Source organism: Capra hircus, assembly GCF_001704415.2.
Source record: "Capra hircus breed San Clemente chromosome X unlocalized genomic scaffold, ASM170441v1, whole genome shotgun sequence".
NCBI classification, from domain to species: Eukaryota; Metazoa; Chordata; class Mammalia; order Artiodactyla; family Bovidae; genus Capra; species Capra hircus.
This window is the reverse complement of record NW_017189517.1, coordinates 9,437,480-9,448,333: the sequence shown is the minus strand read 5'-3', so window position 1 is coordinate 9,448,333 and position 10,854 is coordinate 9,437,480.

Sequence of the window (10,854 nt, the reverse complement as noted above, 5' to 3'; positions counted from 1 at the left end):
GGTCCATGAATCGAGGCATAATTGGAAGTGGTCAAACAAGACGATGGCAAGGGTGAACGTTCGACATTCTAGGAATCAGTGAACTAAAATGGACTGGAATGGGTGAATTTAACTCAGATGAGCCATTATATCTACTACTGCAAGAAGGAATCCCTCAGAAGAAATGGAGTAGCCATCATGGTCAACAAAAGAGTCTGAAATGCACTACTTGGATGCAATCTCAAAAACAACAGAATGATCTCTGTTCATCTCCAAGGCAAACCATTCAATATCACAGTTATCCAAGTCTATGCCCCAACCAGTAATACTGAAGAAGCTGAAGTTGAGCAGTTTTATGAAGACCTACAAGACCTTTTAGAACTAACACCCCAAAAAGATGTCTTTTTCATTATAGGGGACTGGAATGTAAAAATAGGAAGTCAAGAAACACCTGGGGTAACAGGCAAATTTGGCCTTGGAATGAGGAATGAAGCAGGGCAAAGACTAACAGAGTTTTGCCAAGAAAATGCACTGGTCATAGCAAACACCTTCTTCCAACAACACAAGAGAAGACTCTACACATGGACATCACCAGACGGTCAACACTGAAATCAGACTGATTATATTCTTTGCAGCCAAAGATGGAGAAGCTCTATACAGTCAACAAAAACAAGACCAGGAGCTGACTGTGGCTCAGATCATGAACTCCTTTTTGCCAAATTCAGACTCAAATTGAAGAAAGTAGGGAAAACCGCTAGACCATTCAGGTATGACCTAAATCAAATCCCTTATGATTATACAGTAGAAGTGAGAAATAGATTTAAGGGCCTAGATCTGATAGATAGAGTGCCTGATGAACTATGGAATGAGGTTTGTGACATTGCATAGGAGACAGGGATCAAGACCATCCCCATGGAAAAGAAATGCAAAAAAGCAAAATGGCTGTCTGGGGTGGCCTTACAAATAGCTGTGAAAAGAAGAGAGGCAAAAAGCAAAGGAGAAAAGGAAAGACATAAGCATCTGAATGCAGAGTTCCAGAGAATAGCAAGAAGAGATAAGAAAGCCTTCTTCAGGGATCAATGCAAAGAAATAGAGGGAAATAACAGAATGGGAAAGACTAGAGATCTCTTCAAGAAAATTAGAGATACCAAGGGAACATTTTGTGCAAAGACAGGCTTGATAAAGGACAGAAATGGTATGGACCTAATAGAAGCAGAAGATATTAAGAAGAGGTGGCAAGAATACACAGAAGAACTGTACAAAAAAGGTCTTCACGACCCAGATAATCATGGTGGTGTGATCACTAATCTAGAGCCAGACATCCTGGAATGTGAAGTCAAGTGGGCCTTAGAAAGCATCACTACAAACAAAGCTAGTGGAGGTGATGGAATTCCAGTTGAGCTGTTTCAAATCCTGAAAGATGATGCTGTGAAAGTGCTGCACTCAATATGCCAGCAAATTTGGAAAACTCAGCAGTGGCCACAGGACTGGAAAAGGTCAGTTTTCATTCCAATTCCAAAGAAAGGCAATGCCAAAGAATGCTCAAACTACCGCACAATTACACTCATCTCACACGCTAATAAAGTAATGCTCAAAATTCTCCAAGTCAGGCTTCAGCAATACGTGAACCGGGAACTTCCAGATGTTCAAGCTGGTTTTAGAAAAGGCAGAGGAACCAGAGATCAAATTGCCAACATCCGCTGGATCATGGAAAAAGCAAGAGAGTTCCAGAAAAACATCTATTTCTGCTTTATTGACTATGCCAAAGCCTTTGACTGTGTGGATCACAAGAAACTGTGGAAAATTCGGAGAGAGATGGGAATACCAGACCACCTAACCTGCCTCTTGAGAAATCTGTATGCAGGTCAGGAAGCAAGAGTTAGAACTGGACATGGAACAACAGACTGGTTCCAAATAGGAAAAGGAGTACGTCAAGGCTGTATATTGTCACCCTGCTTATTTAACTTCTATGCAGAGTGCATCATGAGAAACGCTGGACTGGAAGAAACACAAGCTGGAATCAAGATTGCTGGGAGAAATACTGATAACCTCAGATATGCAGATGACACCACCCTTATGGCAGAAAGTGAAGAGGAACTAAAAAGCCTCTTGATGAAAGTGAAAGAGGAGAGTGAAAAAGTTGGCCTAAAGCTCAGCATTCAGAAAACAAAGATCACGACATCTGGTTCCATCACTTCATGGGGAATAGATGGGGAAACAGTGGAAACAGTGTCAGACTTTATTTTTAGGGGCTCCAAAATCACTGCAGATGGTGACTGCAGCCATGAAATTAAAAGACACTTACTCCTTGGAAGGAAAGTTATGACCAAACTAGATAGCATATTCAAAAGCAGAGACATTACTTTGCTGACTAAGGTCCGTCTAGTCAAGGCTATGGTTTTTCATGCGGTCATGTATGGATGTGAGAGTTGGACTGTGAAGAAGGCTGAGCACCAAAGAATTGATGCTTTTGAAGTGTGGTGTTGGAGAAGACTCTTGAGAGTCCCTTGGACTGCAAGGAGATCCAACCAGTCCATTCTGAAGGAGATCAGCCCTGTGATTTCTTTGGAAGGAATGATGCTAAAGCTGAAGCTCCAGTACTTTGGCCACCTCATGCAAAGAGTTGACTCATTGGAAAAGACTCTGATGCTGGGAGGGATTGGGAGCAGGAGGAGAAGGGGACGACAGAGCATGAGATGGCTGGATGGCATCACTGACTTGATGGACGTGAGTCTGAGTGAACTCCGGGAGTTGGTGATAGACAGGGAGGCCTGGCATGCTGCGATTCATGGGGTCGCAAAGAGTCGGACATGACTGAGCGACTGAGCTGAACTGAACTGAACTGAAGTGTAACTGGAAGAACTTGGAGAGACTGAGTAGTGTTCTAAGTCAGTGCTTCATAAACTGTAATGTGCATCATAATCACCTGGGTGGGAAGGCTAATTGCGACACAGATTGTTGAGACCCGCCAGTGGAGTTTCCAACTCAGTAGGTCTAGGTTGGGGCACAAGAATTAGCATCGTTCATAAGCTAGCTAGTCCAGGCACCACACTGAGAACCACTGCTCTAAGGTAAACCACCTGAAACTTAGGAGTCCATGCCCTTACCTCTGTAAGTGACTGAGTCTTGCCTAGAGATTCTCCCACACTGTAGCAAATGAGTTTATGCACTTAATTGATGGTGGCAGTCTTTGGACACTGCAGGGAAGAGGCTCAGCATTTATATTACTTGTTGTCTTGTACTATATTCCCATTTCCCCACTGAAAAGTTTTTCTAAAGAGTTAGGGCTTACCTCTCTATCATCTATTGCAGATGCCTGATGACTATTTGTATTGAGCTTAATACTACAATTGTCTTCCAGTGAAATTGTTTGACTAATACACTTATTAATTTAGTATTTCCAACAGGAAAACCTGGACATCACTTCTTAGGGTTGAAGTATGTATTGTTTACCCTTTTGAGGCAAATTCAGATATAATCAGGAACATAAAAAGAAATAAAAAGATGTCATCAAAATCTAAAATTACACTTTAATCAATAGCAGTGCATTAACTGAATCTGCCCACTTTTTCTGTGACCATGTGGCAAATGGGCATACATATACAATAGGGATTTTACAAAAACATTTAAAATCTATTGGTGATACAGATATATAAAACTATGGGATGCAGAGGACAAAAAAGGATCAAGCATGTACCCTACCATCAAGAAGCTCCCAGTGTAGTAGGAAAATGTACATTTGAACAGAAATATCTAGGGAAAGTGCCATAAGATAGAGAAGTGAAGGAGCCTCGGAGGTCTCAGAATGAAAGTATAAACTTCAGGCTAGACTTTGGAGAGTGTGGAACACTCAGGGAAACTTCCAGGCAGACGGTGTCCTGTGAGGCAGGCCATGGAGGAGAAGTAGGAGCTGACTGTGGAGAATTGGAGAAAAGAGTGGGAAAAGAGAATTTCAGGCTGAGGGAACAAAGAGTAGGAACAAAACCACTGAGGCAGGAAAGCATGGGAGCTCTAGGAGGAGAAGATAGGGGCTCCACGTGATTGAGGACAACAGCACATGAAATCAGTAGGGACCGAGGATAGCGCCAGATCACATCAGGCCTTCAATGAGAGACAAGCTAAGGACGTTGGCGTTTATTCTCCAAACAATGGGCAACTATTGATGGTGGGTGAGCAAGAAGTGGAATGATCAGAGATGTACTCCAGGAAGATTCATTTGAAGGGAATGCATAGGAGAGATGAAAAAAGATAGAGTCCAGTGGCAGGGAGACCAATTACAGTCTCCGGGGACAAAGCAGAGAGAACAGATGATGCAAGGTTAAGAATAGACAAAATCTAGTAATTAATTTGGAGAAGGCAATGGCAACCCACTCCAGTACTCTTGCCTGGAAACTCCGATGGACGAAGGAGCCTGGTGGGCTGCAATCCATGGGGTCTTGTAGAGTCAGACACGATTGAGCGACTTCACTTTCACTTTTCACTTTCATGCATTGGAGAAGGAAATGGCAACCCGCTCCAGCATTCTTGCCTGGAGAATTCCAGGGACGGGGGAGCCTGGTGGGCTGCCGTCTATGGGGTCGCACAGAGTCGGACATGACTGAAGCGACTTAGCAGCAGCAGCAGCAGCAGCAGTAATTCATTGGATGTGACAGGTGGAGGGAAAAGAGGAATCATATATAATGCTGACGTTTTAGGTCTGGGTGACTGGGTAAATGGTAGTGCCAGAAATTGGGAATTGTGGTGGTGCTAGCAGGCTTTGGTGGGAAAAGATGGGAAAAGGTAAGCCAATTTTGAGGTCCCAGCCCACCATCCTTTGCGTTGTCTCATGGCAGTCAGTCAGCAGTGAGACTCAGGAAAAGCACCAAAGTTGTACTGGGTTGGCCAATAAATTTCTTCAACTTTTTCCATACAATAACGTAACAGAAAAAGCCGAATGAACTTTTTCACCAACCCAATAGATCAAGATTTCAGAAGTATGTCTATAAAGGTGATAACTGAGGTGGGAGATGGGAGGGGACTGTCATGGCAGGAAAGGGAAGAGGTAGGTATGAGTCAAGGACTGACCCTTGGGAGGCTCCGTACTTACCCTGTCAGTCTACAAATTTTTGTTAGTGTCCTTACTTTGATTTAGGCCATGTATTTAGTGGGCAGGAGGAGGGAGAGGAAGAGAGACGGAAACAAGAAAGGAGTGATAGAGAGGTGGGAAGATAAAGTGGCATGCAGTTGCGGTGAAGAGAGCATTTCAAGCTGGGGTTATTGCAAGAATGAGTGGCTTCGGAAAGGCTGGAGAGGATGAAGCCTACTAAGAGTTCATTGCATTTGCCAATGAAGTCTCAAGTGATCTCCATATAGTAGACAGACTTCTAAGATGACCCCAGTGATCTCTGCCTCCAGGATTTCATGCCCTTGTGTAAGCCGTTCCCTTTTTCCATGGGTTAGACCGAGTGACTTGTTTCTAGTGAATAGAATACCTTTGAACAAACAAAATACAATGAAAGTGATGGGATATGCAGCTTCCCAGGTGGCGCTAGTGGTAAAGAACCCACTTGCCAATGCAAGAGACATAAGGACGTGGGTTCGATCCCTGGGTCAGGAAGCTTCCTTGGAGGGCAGGGCAACCCACTCCAGTATTCTTGCCTGGATAATCCCATGGACAGAGGAGCCTGGTGGGCCACAGTCCATTGGGCTGCAAAGAGTGAAGTGACTTAGCATGCACACATGATGGGATATGACTTCTAAGATTAAGTTTAAAAAGACTGTGACTTTCATTTTACTGACATTCTTTCTCTCTCTTCCTCTCTCACTTGCTCAGGCTGATGTATCCAACTGCCATGTTACGAGCAGCTCTGTGGAGTGGCCCACGGGCCAGGGAACTGGGGGTGGCCTCCGGCCAACAGCCAGCAAAAAAACTGAGGCCCTCATTAATTCCAAGTCCATGAAGAATTGCATCCTGCCAACAATCACATGACTGAACTTGAAATTGAATCCTTCCCCAGTCAAGCTTCCAGAAGAGTGCAGATCCGGAGACCCTGAGCCAGAGGCTCCAGTTATACCATGCCAATTTCCCAAACCACAGAAACTGTGAGAGAATAAATGTATGTTGTCTTAAGTCATTAAACTTTGGGCTAATTTGTGATGCGGTGATTGAGAACTAACACACTGCACTTTGAGTAGAGTGAGGGCAGGAGCCAAATCACAAGGGATTAAGGAGCAGGGTTAAGAAATGCCAGAAGGAGATACAGACAGTCTTCTTAAAGGGGCAATGGCGAAGGGAAGGAAAAAAGCGATAGTTACTACAAGCTGACTGTCAAATGGATTGAATTGATTAAAATATTATTTGGGACTATTAAGATGACACGGACTTACTGTAGCCTCAGGACTATTTGAGGTGACATTACTTCAACATGCTGAGATATATGAGTCTTTACTGGTTAGTTCTTACTGTGGACCTACTAAGTAATAACAACCATCACCCTTCATACTCGGCTTTCAGTGTACTCTTGGTCACAGCCTTCTCACGTGAGAGCTGTGAATGTTCACTCCCTGTGAAGCTGACACCACAGAAGCAAGAGCCACTCACTTACGTGTAACTGGGTGAACTTGGTTCTTGTGACACAGTACTTACTGTTATCACAATAAAAACTGAGCTAGACAAATGTGTCCATAAAGTACAAAGTTGATTGCACAAGCCTTGTGGACACCAAAAGTATGTGGATTCCATGTGGGGTGTGGAGTCCTAGTCGGGGCGGGGGGGAGGTGGGCAGGGAAGGGTGTCCCAGGGTGGCAGGCACACATCCTTACAAGCCAGAGTATTGAAAGCTGCTTATCGTCATGCTCCTGAGAGTTAGGCTCAGCTTGATTATACAATTCACCCCCCTCTGCCAGCGCGGAGGCCCCAGCTGTTGCTCTTAGCAAAGGACTGACAGTAACTGACACTTTATCATTTTTATGGGCAGAACACTTGGTACCAGCTATATCTCTGCCAGCTTTGGAAAGAAAACTCTCCCAAGAGTTCTGCTTTTCGGTGTTATCTGCAAAAGGCTGCAAGCAGAGCTCACCCATTCGTGGGTGCGCTTTGGCATGTGCCCACGAAGCTTGACTTTCAGAGTCTTCCTGATTGCCCCAGTTACTCCGCATGGAATTCCTCAGGCAACCCAGTGTTCCAGGAAAGCTGTGCCAAAGCTACCAGTCAACTCATCCGTTCCAGCCCACCCTGCTGTGCTTCCTACGGTGACTCCCAGTCTGCATTGACTTGGCAGGGCCCAAACCAAACTGCAGGACCTCGTCAAGTGGCTTCAGAAGGCCGACACCACACTCATGCACATGCTGGAATTCACAGCTTCTTGACTCTGGAATAGGCGAATAAATGAAATGGGTGCTTATTCATGCCCTAACGATTACTGGAAAACGTTTTTCCTGGAGAAGGAAATGGCAACCCACTCCAGTAATCTTGCCTAGAAAACACCATGTACAGAGCAGCCTGGCAGGCTACAGTCGTGGGGTCACAAGAGTCAGACACAACTTAGCAACTAAACCATCCACCACTACAAAGTGAATATATGTCTAAAGATAATGTGTGAAAAGGATATTTGCCATATACTAGCTAGTTTTTTGGTGGGAGGGTGGGAGTCAAGAAAGACTTGGGGTTATTTTTTCATCAACTTCCATTTTATACTTATTTATAATGGCCATTTTTTTTTACTAATACTGTAAAACTATGAAAATGAATAAAATACTGAAAGTTTCATATAAAAAAAAAGAAAACGTTTTTCCTCCTCCTAAAATGTAATGATGGTGGTAAAAATACAGTGCTTTTATTTAATTTTTTGTTCCTTTCACTTTGATCTTTTCATTAAAAAAAAAGTGATTTTTCTCTTTGCCATGATAGGGTTTCCAAACCGCTACTTACAAAGAGGTAAAAATGAGTGGATTAGTCACCAAAACCTATTCGCACAGATGCATCTTCACTTTGCAAGCAATAATAGCAGCAATAAAGACATGTTTCTCCCCTTGATTTAGCTTTCTTAGAACTGTAATATGTGACTAATAATTTACTTAAAAATAATTGTGTCTTCTTGGTAATGAGAGAGGTTTTATCTCCCATCCCCACCCCCAGACTGTGCACCAAGTCGGGGGGAAGACAGTGAAGACATCTGCAGTTTCGTCTACAGGGTATTACTAATTTATCACTATTAATGTTTGTTTACATGGATAGTGCCTCTCATCTTCTGTTTCCATACTGAGTGTTGTCATCATTTATTTATGTACTACTTAACAGACACTTACATAGCACATACACTGTACCAGTCACTGTTCTAAGTACTTTACAAATATGGACACATTTCCTCTTCCTAGCAACCCCTTAGTCTAGTGGTTAGGATTCGGCACTCTCACCGCCACGGTCCAGGTTTGATTCCTGGTCAGGGAAGTGTTTCTTCTTCCTCTCCCCCCGCCACCTACCAACCTCCCTAGTGTGACGATACAACAAACCCATGAGGCAGATACTATTCCCATCTTATCCCTATTTCAGAGACGAAGACACCAGAGCACAGAGAAGTGAGGAACTTGCACACAGTTCCACAGCCGGAAATGGTATCGCCAAGATCCATCGCAGGCAGTCCCTGCTCATGCCTACCTCATTCTGCTGTCTCTATGAGTCACTTCATTAGTTTGGCTTCTGAAAGCTTTCAAAGGGCTATTTTAAGTCATATCAAACTGCCAACCACACACTGTGCCAGAGCAGCGAGTAAATAGAAATGACAACACAGTCCATTCTTGGTAAATGACTTTCAGCCCAAGGATGGGCCCCCAGGGGCCAGGGATAGTTTGCCTGTGAGACTTGGGATCCTTGGGAACTCTGAATGGTGCTCCAATGCCTTCTTTTTCCATCTAGTGAACTTTTACTTGTCCTTCAAGATGTAATTCAAATGTCCCTTCCTTTGGACTTGGCCCCTGAAATCCAGGTAAGCAGGACACATTGATGATGGAAGAGCCGAGGCAGTCTGAGGGAACACTGAGGTAAATTATGCCCAAAGTGAAAGTGAAATCGCTCAGTCGTGTCCGACTCTTTGCAACCCATGGACTGTAGCCTACCATGCTCCTCCATCCATGGATTTTTCCAGGCAAGAGTACTGGAGTGGGTTACCATTTCCTTCTTCAGAGGATCTTCCCAACCCAGGGATCGAGCCCAGGTCTCCCGCATTGTAGGCAGACGCTTTACCGTCTGAGCCACCAAGGAAGACCTAAATTTTTGCCCAAGGCTGAGCTTTAACAAGCTCCCAGTGAAGTGGAGTAATTGCAAACATTTCTAGAGTGTGCGCGCTCTCTCTCTCTGTATATATACTGGCTTAATCCTCACAACAACCTTGTAATATCAGTATTTTTCTTATTTCTATTTTATAAATGAGGAAACCAAGAGTCAGAGGTTAAGTAGCTTGTCCAAGATCACACATCGGTGAGTGGTAGAGCCATGGTTCAAACCAACATGGGCAGTTTGGCTCCAGTTACCACACACTTCACCACCCCACCTGTGCGGCAAAGCCAGATCCATGTAAAGAGCTAAGGCAACTTTAGAAGGAAAGCTTGAGAATCTCCCGTAACATAGGCCTCTGGGCAGAACCATCTGTCATCATTGCAAGGCATTTTGCAGCTTCCCACAGAGCAGTCTCCATAATCAGGTTGGCCTAGAGTTATAAGCATGGTCTCCTGTAGGGAGAAAAACAAATTGAGGCTTTTAGGGGAGAAAAAAAGGAAATAATTTCCCTGAGTATTTACTTTTTTGCCCTACAAATTTAGAACCACATTCATTCATTCAACAAGTCTTCAGAGAGTGCCCACCTTGCACAAAGCACTCTTTCAGCCCTGCAAACAAAAGCAAGCAAAATTCCTGCTTTTGTGGTTTTGTTCTGAATTTTTCTATTTTATTTCAACAACTTTCAACTCTAAATGTACCAAAACATACTGATCTTAAGAGCAAATAAACGCATACACATACTTGTCATTAATTTGATGGTCAGCTGTCAACCAGGTGCTTATCACCCCTGAATGCTTTGGTGTATTTTCCTACAAAGAGGGACATTCTCCTATATAACCACAATACAATCATTCAACTCAGGAGGTTAACGCTGATGCACCACTACCATCTAATCCCTAAACCCCAAGTTTCTCCATAGTCACCAACAATGAATGTCCTTTATAGCAAAGGGATCCAATCCAAGATCATGAGTAGCATTTAATTTCCTTGTCTTTTCAGTCTCCTTCAGTCTGGAATGGTTCCTCAGTTCTTCCTTGTTTTTCATGATCTTGACATTTTTGAAGACTACACACCCGTCCTTTTATAGTGTCCCTTAGTTTCAGTTTATCTGAGGTTTCCTCATGATTAGATTCCAGTTCTTCATCTTTTGCAGGCATAGCATAGAAGCGATGCTATGTTCTCATTGCCTCCTATCAGGTGGCCCATGATTTCAATTTGTCCCATTACTAAGGCTGTTCACTTTGATCACTTCATTAAGGTGGCAGGATTTGCCAGCCTTCTGCACAGTAAAATTATTCCCTTTGTAATTAATAAGTATTCTGTGGGGAGGGGAGGTACTCTGAGACTATGTCAATATCCCACTCCTCATCAACTTTCACCCACTAATTTTAGCGTCCATTGATGTTTCTTGCTAAATTAATTATTACTATGACGGTTGCCAAATGGTGATTTTTTTTTCTAATTCAGTCATCCCTTAAACATTTATTAGCTGATTTTTTATGCAAGAAGAAGATTTTCCTTCTCCTTGTTTACTTATTTATTTAAAGATGGACTTATAGGTTTCTATGTTTCAGTAAGATTTTACAAATCTTTCTTCCCTGGCTATTCTCAAATCTATTATG